Source organism: Bradysia coprophila (genome assembly GCF_014529535.1).
Source record: "Bradysia coprophila strain Holo2 chromosome X unlocalized genomic scaffold, BU_Bcop_v1 contig_473, whole genome shotgun sequence".
Classification (NCBI taxonomy): domain Eukaryota; kingdom Metazoa; phylum Arthropoda; class Insecta; order Diptera; family Sciaridae; genus Bradysia; species Bradysia coprophila.
Window position 1 is genome coordinate 234,219 of NW_023503340.1, and position 18,496 is coordinate 252,714.

Genomic DNA, 18,496 nt, shown 5'->3' on the forward strand with positions numbered 1-18,496 from the left:
GAATAAAACTTAAGAATAAAACATCACAAAACCATTCTCTTACCGGATATGATATATTCTCAAATATATTTTATACGTTTAAAATCGTGTTTGGCTTTTAAATGAATATCGAAAGAACGAAACGAAATGAAAAAAGAACAGAACGAACATAATTAAGTGTACCTCCAGAAGAATATGTATGCATGTAATGCGCTGATGATGCGCATGAAGTGAATTAGTGTCGAAAGGCATAATGGTTTTGCTTTGTCGTTTTCCACGTTTGTTCACCATTGTAGATACTTTCACTATGGATAACTATGTTGTCGCGAGCTTTGAACCATTTTGAGATTACAATTTTCTTCAGTTCAAATGTTTTGCAATTTTCAAGTAGATTGGACTCTTATCTTACTGTTGACTGAGAAAAGACAAACAATATACAGAAAGATGAACTATATAACTGTAAAGGGCTGCTTCGTAGGCCACTGTTTTCAGTTAAAATTTTTATAACTCCTTCTCCTACTACCAATAAATATTTGGCGTAACACTTGGCGTAAAGAAAGGAACTTAGTTTCTCTTGTAATACCAACAACTAACAACATTTCCGAGAATAAAACTTGAACTTGAAGAGGAGACAATTAACAAAGCCAAAGGCAACGCACTGCAGGCATGAGTGATCGTAGTGACAGATACCAAATAGACTAATATTTTGTATGAAAATGATTTGAAAATTTGTTTATAGATCCAAAATTTGTAAGATACACTGTCCACTTTCAGTACTCTATTTAGAGTATATCAATACCACTTATGCTTGAAGTGCGTTGCCAAAGAACTTGCAATAAGTTAGCTCTTTTCAATATATACTCTTCTAGAGACTTCATTGTAACACTCGTACACATAAATTGTCGTAACTGTTATTTACGCGTTAGAGATATGTATGTCACGCTGCCCTAAAAAGGACACAAATTTCAATTGGGACGTTTGTAAAATTTGTGTGCGATTTTTAATATTTCTACAACAAAAGCAATGGGCAGATATTTGTAAATTTAGTTGACAAGATTTTCAAAAGGAAAATCGTCTGAGGATTTTTTTGATCAATTTTTAAGGTTTTTTGATTTTTTTCGTTTTTTAGTTTTCACAAATTTTCAAAGCATTTTCTGATTTATCAGCCCTTTTAGCAAACATGCATAAAGCTATTTAAAAGCTACTGAAAAATAATCTCTCAGATTGAGGTGGAATAATTGACCAGAGTGGACGACGGATGTCCATTGCAATACCATTTCAAAATTCATGTTGCGTAAACAATTTCCTGTATCGTTAAGCGCCCTTTACAGGCGAGAGGTGCATTAATATCGTAACTCCAACAATCGATGAAAAAATATATATACGGCGGTACTGCCGTTCTTGGAAGAGGAATGTTGTGTTTACTTTCAACTTGAACCGATACATGAAGCAAGTAGGTGACGTTTCGATATTAATACATTGTTCATGTAAGTACTGCCTCGGGTGAAAATGAATCTCGCAAAGTCCGAAAAACTTAGTTTCAAAACATAATAGTTTTGTAGATTTAAACTGATAGAAAACTGTGTGAGGCAACATTGCCGCAACAAACTATCAAAACCCAAAATTTACTAATCACCCAACTTACGGAAACTTATAGTCTTGTTCAGAGCCTATCATTTGTGAATTAATTACTAAATTTAAAAAAAAAAAAAATCCCAAAAATTCTAAAAAAAGAAATCACAGACAATTCCCAAAATTCCTAAAAAAAAAACAATTACCAAATGTAAGGCCTTGTCAACATAGGATGATACACAATGGAGTTTACCAGATTTCCGGTATTTCTTCTCATTTAGCTTTTTTGCTTCTCAGATGTATATGTTGTCGTTGTGTCGGTATATTAAACATGTGGATGCACACGTGAATAGATAAACTTTCCGTAAAAATTTTGTCTCTGTAAATGTCAAGTCAATGAAGTCATTATTTCCAAACTACAAACAACACCATGCGAAAGACGATTCAACATTGAAACAAAATGCGAGACAAAATGTAAAACTTCGATTTGATATCACCCCAGGCAAATGCTTCAATTTGCGCTCAATTTATCGTAAAAATGTTCTGTATATTGCTGCTATTGCAAATTGAATGGAATTAGTTTACACATTCATCATAATTTGAAATTCGAATTGGAAATAATAATAAAAAAAAGTCAACCGGTGCATATAATCGACGACAAGTTATCTATACATCCATCCATATCATATATACACAAGTACACATCCAGCTCGGTCAGGTAAAAATATAACGTCTACTCAGTGAAATATCTGCAATATCTGCAAAATTACTACAATACAATTGGTCATTTGCTGTTGAGATTAAAGTGGAATATTGGTATGCAAAACTGGCCGATCAATTGTGTGCTTTATTTTGTCATATCGAAACCAAATTTTATTCTGGTGTGGAGGCATTTTTTAGTGTGACGAAACTGCACAATGAATGAATGTTCCGATTAATCTTTCTGAAAATGTAGACGTGTAGCGATATAATCAACAAATCTGCTACTTCTTTTGTTCAGAATATCACCAAATTTTCTATATATGTAAAATCTATTACTTCGATTTTTTAATATTCATTTTGCTATAGAAAACCCCATTACGAGGAGGTAATTGCTCATTTTTGTCGTTGCTCGCGACAACTGATGATAAGGTGTTTCTAAAAGGTTATTTTTCCCTACATGTGCAATGGAGCATACTGGATAGCTAGAAGAAGTAATTGCACCACTAGCAGAAGTGGTTATTCTTACGTAGACGTTTTGTTGTCATCACCGAAAATTAATTCTAATCTTCATTTACTTATTGGGTACTGTTTTCCCATTTGCTCTAACAGTGTCGTTAATATGAATTTTAAAATGCGTAATATCAAGGCAGGTAGATACTGCCGGTAAAATTCGAATTGAAGATATTATCTGGAATACCATCTTAAAATTTCGTGATGTTATGAACCTCAAACATTTGCATTCATTTTAGAATAAAGTAGCTGTATTGGAAATCATTACCATATTGGTAATCAGGGCCGGCTTGGCCAATCGGGCGATCTCTGAACCGACGGCTAAAATATTTCAGTATTTATAAAAAAATAGCAAAAGGCTCACCAAGTTCCCAGCCAGATCGCACACTATGGCCAGTTCAGACCTGATGACTATTTAAATTTTTTTTAAATTTTTTAGAAAACGACAAGTATAATGAATCCGGTGTTCGATTACTCGGTTTTTTTGCTTATCGGGAAAATTTTGATTTCTTCGAAACGAACTTACACAATGTTCCATCAACTATTGATTTCCCGCGATATGCATCTATTTATTTGTATTCGATAAAGTGTTAAGCAATATATTGTAATTTTAATGAAGTCACCGTTTAAAGTTAATTATATTCTCTTCATCTATTTAATTGAGTTCACAGGTCAAATTAAAGCGTTTTCTGTGTGTCATTAAGTGATTTAATTTTCGATATCAACTTCCGAAATTATCAAAATCAAAAAGTTTTCAATTGCCCAGTTTATATTTACTTTTTCCCACTCTTGACTGTGTACTGACTGTTGTTTCAGTTCAATGGCGTCACAATAGGAACACAATTATGCAATAGTCATTTGTTTACCGAGGAAGAAAAATAGGAAATTCCAATGAAAAAGCAGACTTAACGTTTTTTTGTGTGTGCCTGCATGGTGTGTTAAACCTTTTTTCTCCATGGAACGAAAATGTCAAATCCATTTTAAATGCTGCACTTTTCTCACTAGAAATGTCATTCGACCAATCGTCAATAAAACGTAATTCGCTCATGTATAACCTTATTTTCTCCACTGAAAAGACGGTTGTCTAAATGATGTTTTATTGACACATCAGATGATGACAATATGGGGTAGAAAATGTCTATTATCTCACTTTTTATTTTGACAGGGGATAAAATAGAAATTTTCTAACCCGAACCTTTGTTTTTGCTGTGAAAAATTGTGTAACAAATTGATGTATGTTTCGCAAGGCAACTTTCCCATCGATGCCGTAAGCTCTCCGCCACTGTTTTAATTCAATTTTTGAAGAAGACTAGGACTCACAAGTGAAACTTTAAAATGTATTTGATTCAACTGTATACCGTTATGTTTCTTAGACAATAATTTATTAATTTAGGTAACGCTATATCGTCCACCTAACAAATCAAATAAATTGTATTGGCCCACTCATAAATCGTTGAATAATTTATTCGAGAAATTTCTATAAAAGATTTATTGTGTACGGTTCGCACGCTCCGAAGATGAAATGTTTGTATGAATATGAATAAAGGATGTATACGTAAAATAGGAATAAATGTTTCTTGTAAATTGAATAGCATATTGTGCATCGAGTTGCACAAGTCGATTTTTGCAGTACCACTCCTAAGTTAAATGTCGCACACGATGTGTGTACACACTTTACTTTTTGCGATTGACAGTTACAATAGACAAACGTTGTGTGTCACTAACCGACATCGTTACCAACATCACAATCACAATATTATAGTTGTCAATCAAAAAAGGTTAAATTTTCGTTGCCTACTGAAAATATAGTTATCTATGCCACACAGGTCCTGCGCCCATCACTGTCAGTTGCAGACATAGTGCCTAAAAGAGCACTTATCAACGCTTATCAGTCGGTGGTATAAATATAAATAACTCGGCTGATTTAAATGATGACCAGGAAAGGAACAAAGAGTCACTAGATCTGTGTTTCATGATCATTGTTTTGACCGTCCCACCCTCATACATTTCTATTACCAGCCGATAGTTTACCTTATCTCCTATTCTGTGAGAATTCTATGTTTCAGAGAATAAATTAGCTATTTTGGCCCAGGTTACTGGAGCAGAATCACATCGCGAATTCGGAAAGATTGAAGTGAAATGGATTCTCGTTTCTGTTTGAAAAAATTTCTAAGCAAAAATAATTTTTAATATTCAGGTTTTTAATTATCACTGCTCTCTAGTTGTGGCCGATGTAACATTTAAACTTGATTTTAATAAAGTAAATGAATTTATCAAAAGGTAGTACCTATGTGACCAGGTATATTTTACAAACGGAAATCGTAAGAAGAATTTGTTGATATTGATGGAGATAATAGCACGACGAAACGGTATGAATGTTTATATACATGAATACATGATGTATACACATATGCTCATATGTAAGAGGTTTCTCAAAAATTATAACTTCAGAATGCAAAATAATCTGAATGGTGAAACGCATCATAAATCTGTCGTTAACAGCAATGTTTGGACAGTATACCTCTATTATCGTTTAATAAAGATATAATTGCGAATACTTTTAAGATTTAATTTCCAAAACTTGTGTTCATTTGTGTAATTGGAAAATTGTTCTGTTCTTCGGTATATAGTAGCTCTTTTGAATTGTTTAATGCAAACTAGAGTTACGCAGGTCATGTCAAGCAGAACTTTTTTTTAAAGATGAATTAAATGAAATGAAAAGTATATCGTGTCGTACAATAAATGGATAAAGTAAATGGTTTTCAGATGAAAAAGCAAATAGAAAATTTTTCCTTTTTATCCCGTACGAATCACTAGGAACTAATAGGTTTACAGCAAAGGGTATTTGTACGAGTATTTCTTTAACAATTTTATTGAAATGTTTTTTTTTCAAAAGTAATCAAAATTGTGGTCTTTTTCGTCTCTGGTTTGGCATACGTCCCGAACTAACACAGAAACACATTTTTTTCAATAAACTAGGTCCCACCTGTTGGGTGGGTCAGATCCCTTGACTGTTTGTCTGAGCTTCTCAATAGTATTTTTATTGGCAATGATTTATTGATTTATTTCAATGAAATGTAATTTTGTATGTTGATGACCACAAAAACGCATCTAGACGAAGAACTACTAGACAGGTCTAATAAATCTCTCATTGATGATTTAATTCTGTTTAGTTTCACTGAAAATCTTCGAAACTTTGTATATAAAATGCCCCGGTAAAAGTGACATATGTTTTTAATAAAATTTAAACTCGTGTGAATTGCGGCCCTCGCTTCGCTCTGGCAAACTTCACACTCTTTAATTTTGGTTCTGTTTATTCGGTTTTTACAAGGCAAAATCAAATAACAAGATTCCAGATCATTTTAACAAAGAGCAGAAAAGGCTTCTTTCGAGAACTACCACCAGATGGTTGACCCGATACCACCCATTTTCTAGACCTGAGGATTTCAATACTTCGTCAATTAAAAAAAAATGTTTTTGAAAATCGGTTGAGATTTACTCAAGTTATCGTGTTAACAAAGAGCACAAAATTTTAACATTTAACGTTTTTTCATCACATTTCCATATACATTTTTAATCATAGTGAACGTGTTACGTACGGTGTATTTTCTTTTGTAAAACCCATGACTTACAGTCAAGGGAATAATAAATGTCAATACCGCTACCCCTCAGAACGGAGTTGAACTATCTGTTTTAGGTTTTTCGATATTACCACAGTTTTTAACAGTTTTTTTTAGAACAGTTAGTTTGTGTTAAAACAATTAAAGTAAAAGATTTCCCCTTAAGCTGTTGTATGTCATTAGTTGCACGCTAGTCTATATTCAGCTGTGATGACACCATATGAAAAATGAGCACTAGCTACATGTTGACCCGTGTATTTGCTACGAAAAGGAACAGATGCCGCCACTTTATAAATGATGAAAATTATGAGTATTACCTGATGCAAGACTCGTCATATTGCTAATTTTTAATTTTAATCTTTTCGTAATTTTTAATTTGATGGCAGTATTGTATGTATGTATACAGGTTTGTGGGGGGCTAAAGTTGTCGTAGCGTCTGCTTCGTTCTCCACTGTTTGACAATATTCGATATTTTCCATCTAGAAATTATGATCGACTTACCATGTCGAGATGTGTAATGCGAATCAAGTTACTCCGATAATTCTGCGAAAAGATTTTCCAACTGATAAAATGAATTTCTTGGGTATAAACATTTGACGATGACCTCACGCAGATAAGCGAGATATGAAATATATTGTAATAGCATGATACGCATACTCTCAACCACAAAAACGAAACAAAAAAAAAACTCTCTTCGATTCACGATTTTACGTAACCTAAACTTTTCCATCAACCATAAAACTGGGCTAAAATGGTAATCAGAACCATTTCAGTTAAAATGTCACGTTTCATCTCGAAATGAGTAATTTTTTTCTATTAAAATTGCACAAAACATTGATAAGAAATTACAGAGCTTATCACACGAATTTATACAAAAGATAAATTAGAGATTTGGATGGATTTGATCGATATAGAAAATTATTGTACATTAAAATCTACTGATGTCTAGTCACGATGGTTACACTTGTGATTAGACGTGGATCTTAATATAGGAACTTTTAATTTTAAAATAATTTAGCGCCGAATTTTCAACGAAGAAAATGAGTTGTTTCTACCTGTGGGTTTGATGATTAAATTTAAAATAATTATTTTCAAATATAACATCAAAGCCAACAGCAAAAAGTCAAAATCTTCAATAGTTCCAGCATTGTTACCGCAATCCTCATTGCTTGCTCTAGGATTTTTTTTTTGCAGAACATTATCTCTGTGCACTATTATTTACAACATCCCCATAAAATTTTGTTTTTGAGCTATTTTTCCTCCGAATAATAACGGTGAATGAAGGAAGACGATTAGTGAAATAGAATAAAACTTTTCAAGAGACTGGAGAAAATAAAAAGTTTTTTTTTGCCAGATGTTGCTAATGTTTTAATGAGCTAGGTTATTTCATCCAAAAGATCGCTGCATGGATGGACGGACATGTCTCAAAAGGTATTTATTACTGAGTTTACGCACAACGTTTTCGTTAAAAATATCACAGCTATCATGAGTTAAAATCAAACTAAGCATAAGGCAGTCCGACGTCGAAATCGTCAGAAAGGACCAACTGAGTGTTTGGAAAGATCACTTCGTAAATGGTTGTTTTCCTGACGCATGCTAAAATGCTTTTTAATGAGAGGTTTTTCGAATTCGCTAAAAACGCCTTTTAAGTTAGGAACAACGTATTTCCTAAACGACGTGGGAAAGAAGCCACAATGTCGCGATATTTCAACACGAGTTAGGGAAAATTCGTTTATTTCGATCTCAAAGTGATCCATAGACATTTCGCTTTACTAAACGCTTTGCTTTGCTTTATAACCGAACTAGCAAGAGATCATCATTCACTGTTTAACTATTGTATTGAATATCGAACACAGAAACTGCATGGTGTTGTACTACGTGCATGTGGTATTAATCTTTAAACCAACTTAGTATAAACGTAGTAATAGATATAAGAGCCTAACACCCTAAAAAATATGTGCAGACGATAGGTTCGCATACACGTCATTAACATTAACATGCAAGAACTGTGGAAGGATTTGAGGGGACTTCGTTTAAAGTCGGAAATACTCAAATTTTTCGGAGGATTAGAATGAGGAAATTCGATTCATTTCTCGTTCAACGAGGTGTTGCCAAAGCTATTTTTGCAATAGAAAAAATCTCCATTTCGTTTCGTATAAACACTCCCTTGCACATTCTTCAATCCCACGCATTCGGCTGTAGTCCTTACAAACTACAACTACAACTCTCTTCTGCGGCGAATGATATGTGCATGCACAGTACCGTTAAAGCATAAAGCATAAGTCGGAATTAATGTAACAAAATTAACAAAAAGAGCCTAGGCTCAAGTAGTAGCTATGGCTAGGCTTAAGTAGTAGTATTAGTGCCTAAGCTCAAGTGAATAGCGACCGGTTACACGTAGTAGAGGCTCTGAAAGATTCATTGATCTAAAAGAGAAATTCGGGTTCGTTTGTAGCTTCAACTGTAAAAGCATCGAATTGTGTTTAGTCATTATTTCAAGCTTATGAAAGCAGACTAATACAAAACAAACAATTCAGCTGGCGCTGATGGGTTTTTACACGGCACTCATGTCTGATTCCAGATAATTAATATTTTTGCTGATATTACACAGCCGCACGAACATATTATTTTGTGTCCAAATAATTTTTTTTTTATGTCGTCAAGGTATTTTTCAATGTTCCCCGCTTTCGATTCCTTTCGCAGCATTGAATTTAAACATTATGCAGATTGTCATTTCTTTCCATTTTCACTACAACCTACGTACATTGTAAAACTAGTACTCATAACAATCCATATAAACGCAAGTATAAACCATTAGAATTATTACTTTTGCTCACATCTTCTATCCTTGTTTATCAATTGCGCATGCAGAATAAATCCATTTTTACCTTGAATTATTATATCTGTAGCCGTATGCAACAACAGTGGCGTCCATAGGACAGGCTGATAACACCCCCTACAATATCCCAACTTGTTTTCTTTGGTTTAAAACCTTTTAACACGTTTTCAGATATCTGCTCATTTTCAGGCTGTTCAGAAATGGCTAATTATCTGCCAGAATCGCTATGAATAAGCTATGAATAGTGTGCTCCTGCATTCAAGGACATAGCTTAAACATGGTTAAACAAATGAAGTAAAAGACTCGGAAATCATAAGGTAGAAGTTGTTGCAGCGTATGAATGAATAGCTAAAATCAATGCTGAGGACATACGATACAAAATCTAGAACTATTAAAAGAGATCGTCAATTTTCTAATGCCATAAACGACGAGACCTCGGATCATGCTACGTTTGAATTGAAAGTGAATGCCAAAGATTTTTGTCCAAATTCTCAAGGAGTGCTAGGTGTTCCGTCCTTTTTTACAAATCTAATTTATTTCACATTCGTATCTGATCTCAGAGTCAACAATTGTTATCACACTTTCTTCCACAGACGTGCAGCCACTCGATTCAGTGAAGCATTTTATCATTCAGGCGACACTAAGAAAAATAAATAAATTTTTGCTGTTCCCATTCGGGGCGCCATTCTTCAGTCCTGTACATGGTAAAGACGGCAGTGACTCGAGCTGCTCAACAAAATGTAAAAAGCGCAACAGTCACAGTTTGTAGAGTGTCGATTAAAAATCCCTTTATTTTTCAATCCAAATTAGTTTAGCGTTCAGTGTCCCTAGCATCCATAGTAAAAACAGCAGAACTACATTGCCCCTGGGTAATATGATGTAAATATTGTCTTACTGCTCTGTCTCATGTCCTTATCGTATACGATGTTGTCCATTCTTACAAACCACGTTTCTCAACTCAGTGCCTAAATGGGAAACGTTCGTTGTTTGTTTTTTTGAGAAAAGGGTTATATGCTCATCGGTGATAAGTGATTTTTTGGCACACGATGTGTATTTTCTCACTGCGGTCCTGCGGCCTCGATTATACACATCTTGGCATAAACTAAGGTAATGCTAATCCGCAAGCGGAACCCAACCCAACCCATCAATTCTACAGAAGTCTTTACGGTGCTACATCAAACAAAATTTAACGCTGCCCGTAAATTCACCCGATCCGTATTTTTTGTGATCCTCTGAAGATTTGTATCACCTTGAGTGTGCATATATACTTCGGCATACTTCGGAGACAACTACTACTTTTTTTTGCATGCCATCTTTCTGCTCCAACAACCGATTCAATAATGAATAAATTATTCATTTATATATTGTGATAGTAGTGTTAGTATTAGTACGTCTAATCTTTTCTCCGCATACACATCTCCTCAATGTCTTTCACCTAAGCTGAATTAGGAATTACATTTTCTTGATTTAAAGGAAGTCTCTGACTGGTACCAATTACAATCTGGTTTTAATTTCGTTAGTTGTTAAAATCATACCAAAACCACTTCTAGCAAGAGAAAAGTCAAAACTATCTGTACAAATAGCGACCTGTCTTTCACCTGTGCGCGCCGATCATAATTTATCAATGTAGCAGATAAAAAAAGCGGATAATCAGTTCAATGTATTTAAACACAAATACGACCCCACCCCTTACTCAAAAACCTATTCAAATAATTCGGTTCGTCACTGTAACAATTCTGTACCTATATTTAAGAAAATCATACTATATAGCCGTTCATATACACATTTTCTATATTATATGTAAGCAATATACAGCACAATACAGCACATACACACAATAATATGCATTGAGAGAAAGAGAATATCTTCTCTATACCGAAAACTTCTTTTTTTCTTTTTTTTATTTTTCGTATAGTTACAAACGATCGCATTGATTGTATACTGCTTTGCAATTGCCTTCTCTTCGACTATATCACACAAACACACGGCAGCAGTGTAGCAAACGGTTCAATAATTCTCTTATGGGCAAAACACACACCTCACATCTCCGAAGACCTTTGTCGAAGAAACACATCTCTCGTTTGTCATTGGTTGTGTGTCTCTTATGGAATAAATTGTTTAGTTTTTATTTTGTACAAAAAAAAAAGTTTAATCTTCTTCATCAGTTACAATTTCGTATTTAGTGAAACAAAAAGTGTGCGTTGTTTTCGGTATTTTTTTTAATTATTTATTTATTTTCTTTGATTTGCTCGTGCAATATGAGAAAATTGATTTTCGAATGGCTAATTGAATTAAAGGAATTTATTGTGCCTTTTATTGTGAAACTGAGATAAAAGATTGTTTTTCTTTCGTCAGTTTTGAAGATGTAGACAATAAACAGACGATGATGATGATGATGATGATAATGTTTTGTGTGTTAAATTGATTGGAAAAGACATTCAATATTTAAACCAAAAATCAATTTATCAAATTGAGAACAGTGATGCTTAGTTAGAGAATTGAGCAGTGAACAATTTTAATTCTAAGAATTATTAAATGATCGAATGACTCTCAATGGCTAATGGTTAAAAATCAATAAAAAAAAATCAAATTTACTTAGACGAGCAAAAAGGATCGACTCTTGATCGATTTAAACCGCGAACGGATCATCAAAGAATTTCAAAATCCAGAATTTAACCATAAACAAAGTGATTACACACAAACACGGGGGACTTTAAACAATTGATTGTTATTGATTTACGAGAAATATATTTACGCAAAAAACAGTGTCCACAACTACCCAGCCCCGAGGTCTAGCCGTACGATTCCGCAAAAGGATTGCTCGCACGTTTTTTTTTTATTTCCATCCGGATCATCATTCGTACTATTGGTAAGTCATATTTTGCGAAATTTGATCGAATATTGATTTTATAAATTCGAATATTATTTGAGTAAACCGTTTGTGCTTCCCTTTTTGTTCTTTTAGCTTGAAAAGTTCGTTTCTATTGAATTTTGAAATGTACAAAGACGTTTCGATGAAATCGGCCAATGATTTCAATTTTTTTTTTATTAAAGTGATTGTAATACACTTTTTCTGTTGTTCGTAATCTTAACGTAATTAACAGAAAAAATTGATTAGATAAGGCAAACACACTCATCGACATCCATCCGCGTCTAAGCTAGTGATTTTTCTTATTTATCATGAAAATAATGCATGACTCATGACCGTATAGCATTCTGTTTCTTTTTTCGATTTCGTTTCAAAACTGATGAAAAGTGAAATGTTCAAATACAAAAAAAAATGTAATCAAACGACCAGAGGTGTGTGACAGCGCAATGATAAGGATTACCGAAAAAATCAATCAATTTTCATTCACTAATTCGTTTTGTTGTTTGCTGTTCGCGGCTGTTATAGCGTTTTATCTCCGAAAGACAAACATTCTAATGAGCCATACATTAGCGCAACAAAGTCACAAAATGAAACATTCTTATGACTCCGACGACACTAAAAATGTAAAATTATGACACGATAATGGTTCTACCAATTACCGTACAGATTCTACGAATTCGACAGATGAAAGTTGAGAGCAAAAAATATTTTCATCCCTCTAAACGCATCCACAGAGGACGTTGTGCAATGGGCCGTAAAAAGTTTAACCTTGAGATGAAATTGTACAAAAACGAGACAGAATTACACAAAAAAATGAATTCGATAAACGTTACGAGATGACCTGTTCTGCACGTCTTATGAATTTTTCTTCTTTTTCTTTCTTCTTACAAATTTTATTGCTACCCTATACATCATTTATTGCTACCTACCATAAATGAATGACAACAACAGCAACAACAAAATATAACTTTTTCGCAATGGGAAAGGTATAAACTCTCCGCTACAGGCTACAGTAAGATTATTATTGAGAAATCATCATCTACGTCTCAGCTTAAGTTAGTCAAATACGAAAATAAACAAACACCATAATCGCCAAACACTTTAGATACTTGAACTTACCTGACATCGTAAAATCATTTTTTGCAATATCGTTTCTCTATATAACGGCAGGTCCGTATCGGAAACGAAACTCTCTAGGGGTATTTACTATACTACTACTACCACTACCACTACGACTACGATATACGGTAATATCTCAAAGTGGTTGTAAGCTCTCGTTTTAAAATACTTTTGAACGAATTCTTGACATATCGCAGACTCATTCGAGCGGATTTGTACTTTGATTTCGATGATTTTTTTTTTCGTGTGTTAATTGATGAAGATTGATTTGTTAACGCACATAGCTGAGTGTTATGGTGGTACAACATACATTTTGATGAGTCAGTTTATGGGATCATCTCAGGGTTTTTATTTTATTTTAAAAGATGTGGTCAGGGCTGTCACTCCTTTAAGTACTTCGAGTACTTCGAATACAAAATCATAAACTGCACAACATCACATGACGTTCATCGATCAATAATCGTAAAGCAAGATAAAATGTATTCGTTGTTGGATCATAAGCCGACTATTAGCATCATCTAATCTGATGCAATTTACCGGTTTTATCTTCGTGAATGTTCCATCTCAATTTCCTGCTATAAATTTTTCCATCATTCTACTCCAACTGTCGTCGAAAACGACACTTTTATGATGCGCCTAAAAATATTCGAGCTGATGACAATTTTTCTACGAGTTAAACAAATATTGAACGGACGTTATCTTTCCGAATATCCAGATGTGAAATAAAATGTATTGATTCGTTATCTCTCTGTTACCTTTGATTCTTGTTTTTTTTTTTTTCAACGTTAAAACGATATCACCACGTTTTCATCCTCTGTTTCATCTAATTCTTGAAATAACAATGTTTGTTACGCATACGTACTGATGCGGCATTTTGTCGATTGGGGTTTGTATTTATGCAAAATCAAACCGAATCACTCATTTTTCTTTCCCGTTGCATGACAGTAATCACATTATAGGTTTTTTTTTTAAACATATGTACACTCAACACCAATACATTCACCTGTCATTCCTCATCAATTAACTTCCCCAAAAGTAAAACATTTTGCCTCATACACGAGGAGAGAAGCCATTGAATACAATGTCCTTAAACATTTTTTTTTATTATTTTATTTTATACAGAGGAAAAAATGTTATATGAACCGACTGTATAGACGTATAGGAGACCTATAGGTGAACTTAAAAAAATATATATTCTGACCATCTGCCGGTTTCTGGTTGCACTCGGAAGGAAGATTAATTAAATGAGTGAATAAATTTGTTCTGAGATCAATTTCACGGGGCACACAGTGATTGTATACCTACCTTTGAAAGGGAACAAGGTCAGAGTACGAAGGGAAGTACTTTTTTTTCTCGTTTCGGAACAGGGCCTATTTTCTGAAATTTTTTTCTAAATTTCTTTCTTCTTCACAAGTGGATTTTCTTTGAAATTGATGGGATTTTGCGTAATTCTAGTGATGAAGAAGAATTGTTACAAAAAAATATGTCCTGGAAGGCAAGCCTCTTTTGAGAAAATATTTTCTAGATTTTCAGAAATTTTTTGAAAAAATTTTACAAATTTCTGGAAAAGCATTTTCGGAAAAAATCGGAGAATTTTCCAGTCTACTTTTGAGCCTATTTTCTCTAACTTTTCTGAAAAGTATCTCGAATTTCTGGAAAATATTTTTCCGGAAAATTCGAGGTTCAAGATAATATTTTCACAAAAAATATGCCCTGGCAGCAGAGGCTACATTCAATAAAATTATCTCGAGTTTCTCAAAAAAAAACTTTTTACAAAAATCGAAAATTGTCAGGAAAACATTTTTTTTGAAAATAGGCCCTGCCTGTTAGGGAAATGTAACAAAATTATTCTTATTATCGTTGTGTGTTCTCGTTAGATGATTCTATGACCAAGTTCAACACACTTTTATGTTAATGCTTTTAAGAAAAACGAAAGTTATAGTCGCACATTTACATTCCGCATAAAAAAAAACAACAAACTGAACGGATTATTATATATACCGTGCTATGTGTATTGAAGCTTAATTTTGCTTGAGAAAAGAGTTTATGATTTTACTAACTGAAAATGAAAACGCGCTTTTCTTTCCACATTTCATATTATATACGTACAAGTGAACTGTTTTTGTTTTTCTCTATCGCCGTTTCAACTTACTCGCTCGAGACACATATATAAAACAATTAACTAATTAAACTGAAATTAGTCATTAATTCTCTGAGCTGTACCGTGATTTAGCTTCTTAATAATTTTCAAATGTATTTGATTTAGCTTTAACACTTTGTCGGTTAATTTAACAAATATTGAGAGTCATTAAAAAGAAATCTTTTCGGTTACAATATAAGAACGTACAGTACTTGCTTATCATAATACGTGTTTACGATAAAAAAAAACACCCATCCCTGTCCATATCTTGGAAACAGATAAAATTGTGTCTTAATCTCTCTAAAAGACATTATATTCAGAAAAAAAAATAAAAATCTTTTTTCCGTGATAAACAACAAACAAAAACCAAAATCACACCTAAAACTGCAGATGATGATATACCACATGATCTTAAAATAAACAATTCATCGATATATTTTGTGTCATTTGTACCTCAGTCTTTTTTTTTTTTTTTTGAAATATCATAAGGAATTAAATGATAAAAATTTTTTGGAAAAAAAACTTTTTTTTAAATACAAGAATTCGATCTGTAAACGTATTTGTAAAAGTCAAATCAATTTTGAATAGTAAATTATTTCATTTTTTATCTTCACGCATACCACCGAGCAACGGTTTTTTTTTTGTTTTCTTTTCTAAATATCAAACGAAAAAAAAAAATCTTTCTCATCACACAACAATGTGTTCCTTATCTTGGTCAGACGACAAAAAAAATCATAGTTCATTTGCACAATCTTTGATGGCTTTTTATATTTTATTTATTTAAGAGGTTAATATGTGGTGTGTGAGTGATTCTTTCTAGCTTTTCATTTTTTTTTTCATATTTCCAAATTAAATAAACACAAAACAAACCACAATGCAGATTTGAGAAGTTCTGTAGATTTTGTTGTTTTTTAATGTGTGTATATCAATATCTATCTCGTTATACCAACCGATTTCCGTCAAAATATTGGTTTTGATGGTTCCAGACGAGATTGATGCAGTCAATCCAGTCATAATAATAACAGAATATTAATTTCTTTGTTTAGTTTGGAGATAAATGATTTTTAAAATATTTTTTTTCTTTTTCTTTTCGTCACCATTAATACACTCAATATCCCATCATTATTTATATTAACTACAATACCATCCCAATCATCATCGTATGAATATTATATTCACATAAAATTACGAAAAAGTCCTTGAAAAAAATAATTTCAATTCCGAAATCACATTGAACTTCTTCTTAGTTTTGCTTTGCATTTTTTTTCTACTTCTTTTTTCTTTAGTTAATAATGTATGAAGAGCTACACTAAATGTTAATGTGTAGTCAAATAGGCGTAGCAAGAAGCTGTGTGTTTATATTATCATATATATATGTATATTAAATGGATATATGAATACGGAGCGCGTATACATAAACAAAAATCTTTTTCTTTTAATTTTAGAAAATTGAAAACAAAAATCTTCGGGTGTTAGCTATAGTTGTTTGTACATTCCCGAGGTTTAGGTATACACGCACAATCATTTAACGTGCATAACCCAAACACATTACAGCGATTTTGTTTATCGGTTAGAAAGAAGAGAAGACGAAAAATTGAAATAAAAATTAGAAAAAATGTCTCCCAAGTACACCAGGTAGTACAACACACAAAAGGCTATTATGTTCATATACGTTGTAATTTCATTTTAGGTATTTAGGTATGGTAATAATATAATCGAGACGTCTCCGTACATATTTATATATTGTGACTGCATAACACTTTAGATGTATGTATTACGCATAGTTGGTTAGACGATTGGTAGCGCGTCTTTAATGTTATTATGAAGGAAAAAAAAACAACAAAACAAAAAAACACATTTCGTTTACTACAGCAGACAATGTCATCTTCAATTCTTCATCTCTTTGTTTCCAGCTAACTTCCATTTCTATGCTAAAAGGCATTGCTTAGGCATTTTTTTGTTGTTGTTGTTGTTGTTTCTCTCTTGACAATCTTAATGTTTACGCGTCGCGCTTCGATGCCCTTACAAGATGTTACTTTTTTTTATTTTGTTCTTTCAAATTGTATTATTGCATAAATAAAGTGTCTAAATTCAACACACTGAACGTATTTATAATACATCGTCTATAGCACTAGAGAATCTCGATGGTGTGGTAAGTTTGACGCTTTTGATCGAGTTAAACGGTTGATAATAAAGACGAAAGTTTATCGATTTTAGTTTGGGATGGACTCTGTTTATGATTTTATCGGTGTGTTTCCCTTTCTAAACGGAATGCAATTCCTTCGATCAACACGAATGTGATCTGATTTTCCGTAATTTTCTTCGTTGATTTGATTTATTTGATAAAATTATTTGAGAATTTTCTTCCAAAAAACATTTTTACTCAGCACAGTGTTTCCATAGGGACATTACTTCATGCTGTCAAGCAGGGCGTTTCATACATCGGATGCCTAATTTTCCTAAATTTACCGAAGAAGCTTTTCGTTAAGTTTGGTTTTAATTTCGATAAAATTAGGTAAATTTCGGCAATTTTCAGTAATTTTAGTTCGCAATAGTAGACCCTGCTGTCCAACTTTAAAAATAACATAAATATTAGAATGAATCTGTTTAAAAACGAATCCCCCCTTTTTACGGCATCGGGGAATCTGGCACACGCATCATAGTATGCGTCCTTTTACGACATGTAATGAGAAGTCATGATTGTGCCAAATTCGCCGCCTATAGGTGAATCTGGCACACCATCAATTTGTATGGTGTGCCAGATTACCCGTCCCCCTTTTTACCAGGGCCTACTTTTTAGAAACTTTTAGAGAAAATCGAGAAAATCAAGAAACTTCGAGAAATTCAAGAAACTTCGAGAAATATTTCTTGAATTTCTCAAAGTTTCTTGATTTTCTCGAATTCGAGAAATTTCAAGAAATTCCAGAAAATTCAAGAAATTCGAGAAACTTCGAGAAATTCAAGAAATTTCAAGAAACTAATTTCTCGAGTTTCTTGAAGTTCCTCGAATTTCTCGAATTCGAGAAATTTTAAGAAATTCCAGAAAATTCGAGAAATTTCGAGAAATTCAAGAAATTAGTTTCCAAAAAGTAGGCCCTGCTTTTTACTGTGTCCTTCGCCCAAGGTATCACAGTCACCCATTTTCC

The 18,496-nt window shown here is 33.1% G+C and overlaps 1 protein-coding gene and 1 long non-coding RNA gene across 2 annotated transcripts in view; one reads left to right on the top strand and one right to left on the bottom strand.

The window, feature by feature from the left end:
- Positions 1-5,331: 5,331 nt before the first annotated feature.
- Positions 5,332-18,130, bottom strand: LOC119070150. The gene is made up of 3 exons (XR_005086470.1): positions 17,983-18,130; positions 13,870-13,876; positions 5,332-5,343 (listed from the first exon to the last, which is right to left on the bottom strand). It is a non-coding gene; the product is annotated as an uncharacterized LOC119070150 (long non-coding RNA).
- The window catches only part of LOC119070117 (ras-responsive element-binding protein 1), a 29,306-nt gene continuing 22,054 nt past the window's right edge, over positions 11,245-18,496 (top strand). The window contains exon 1 of the mRNA XM_037174431.1: positions 11,245-12,091. The gene's annotated coding sequence lies outside the window, so the exon portion shown is untranslated. The remainder of the gene's footprint in view (positions 12,092-18,496) is intronic.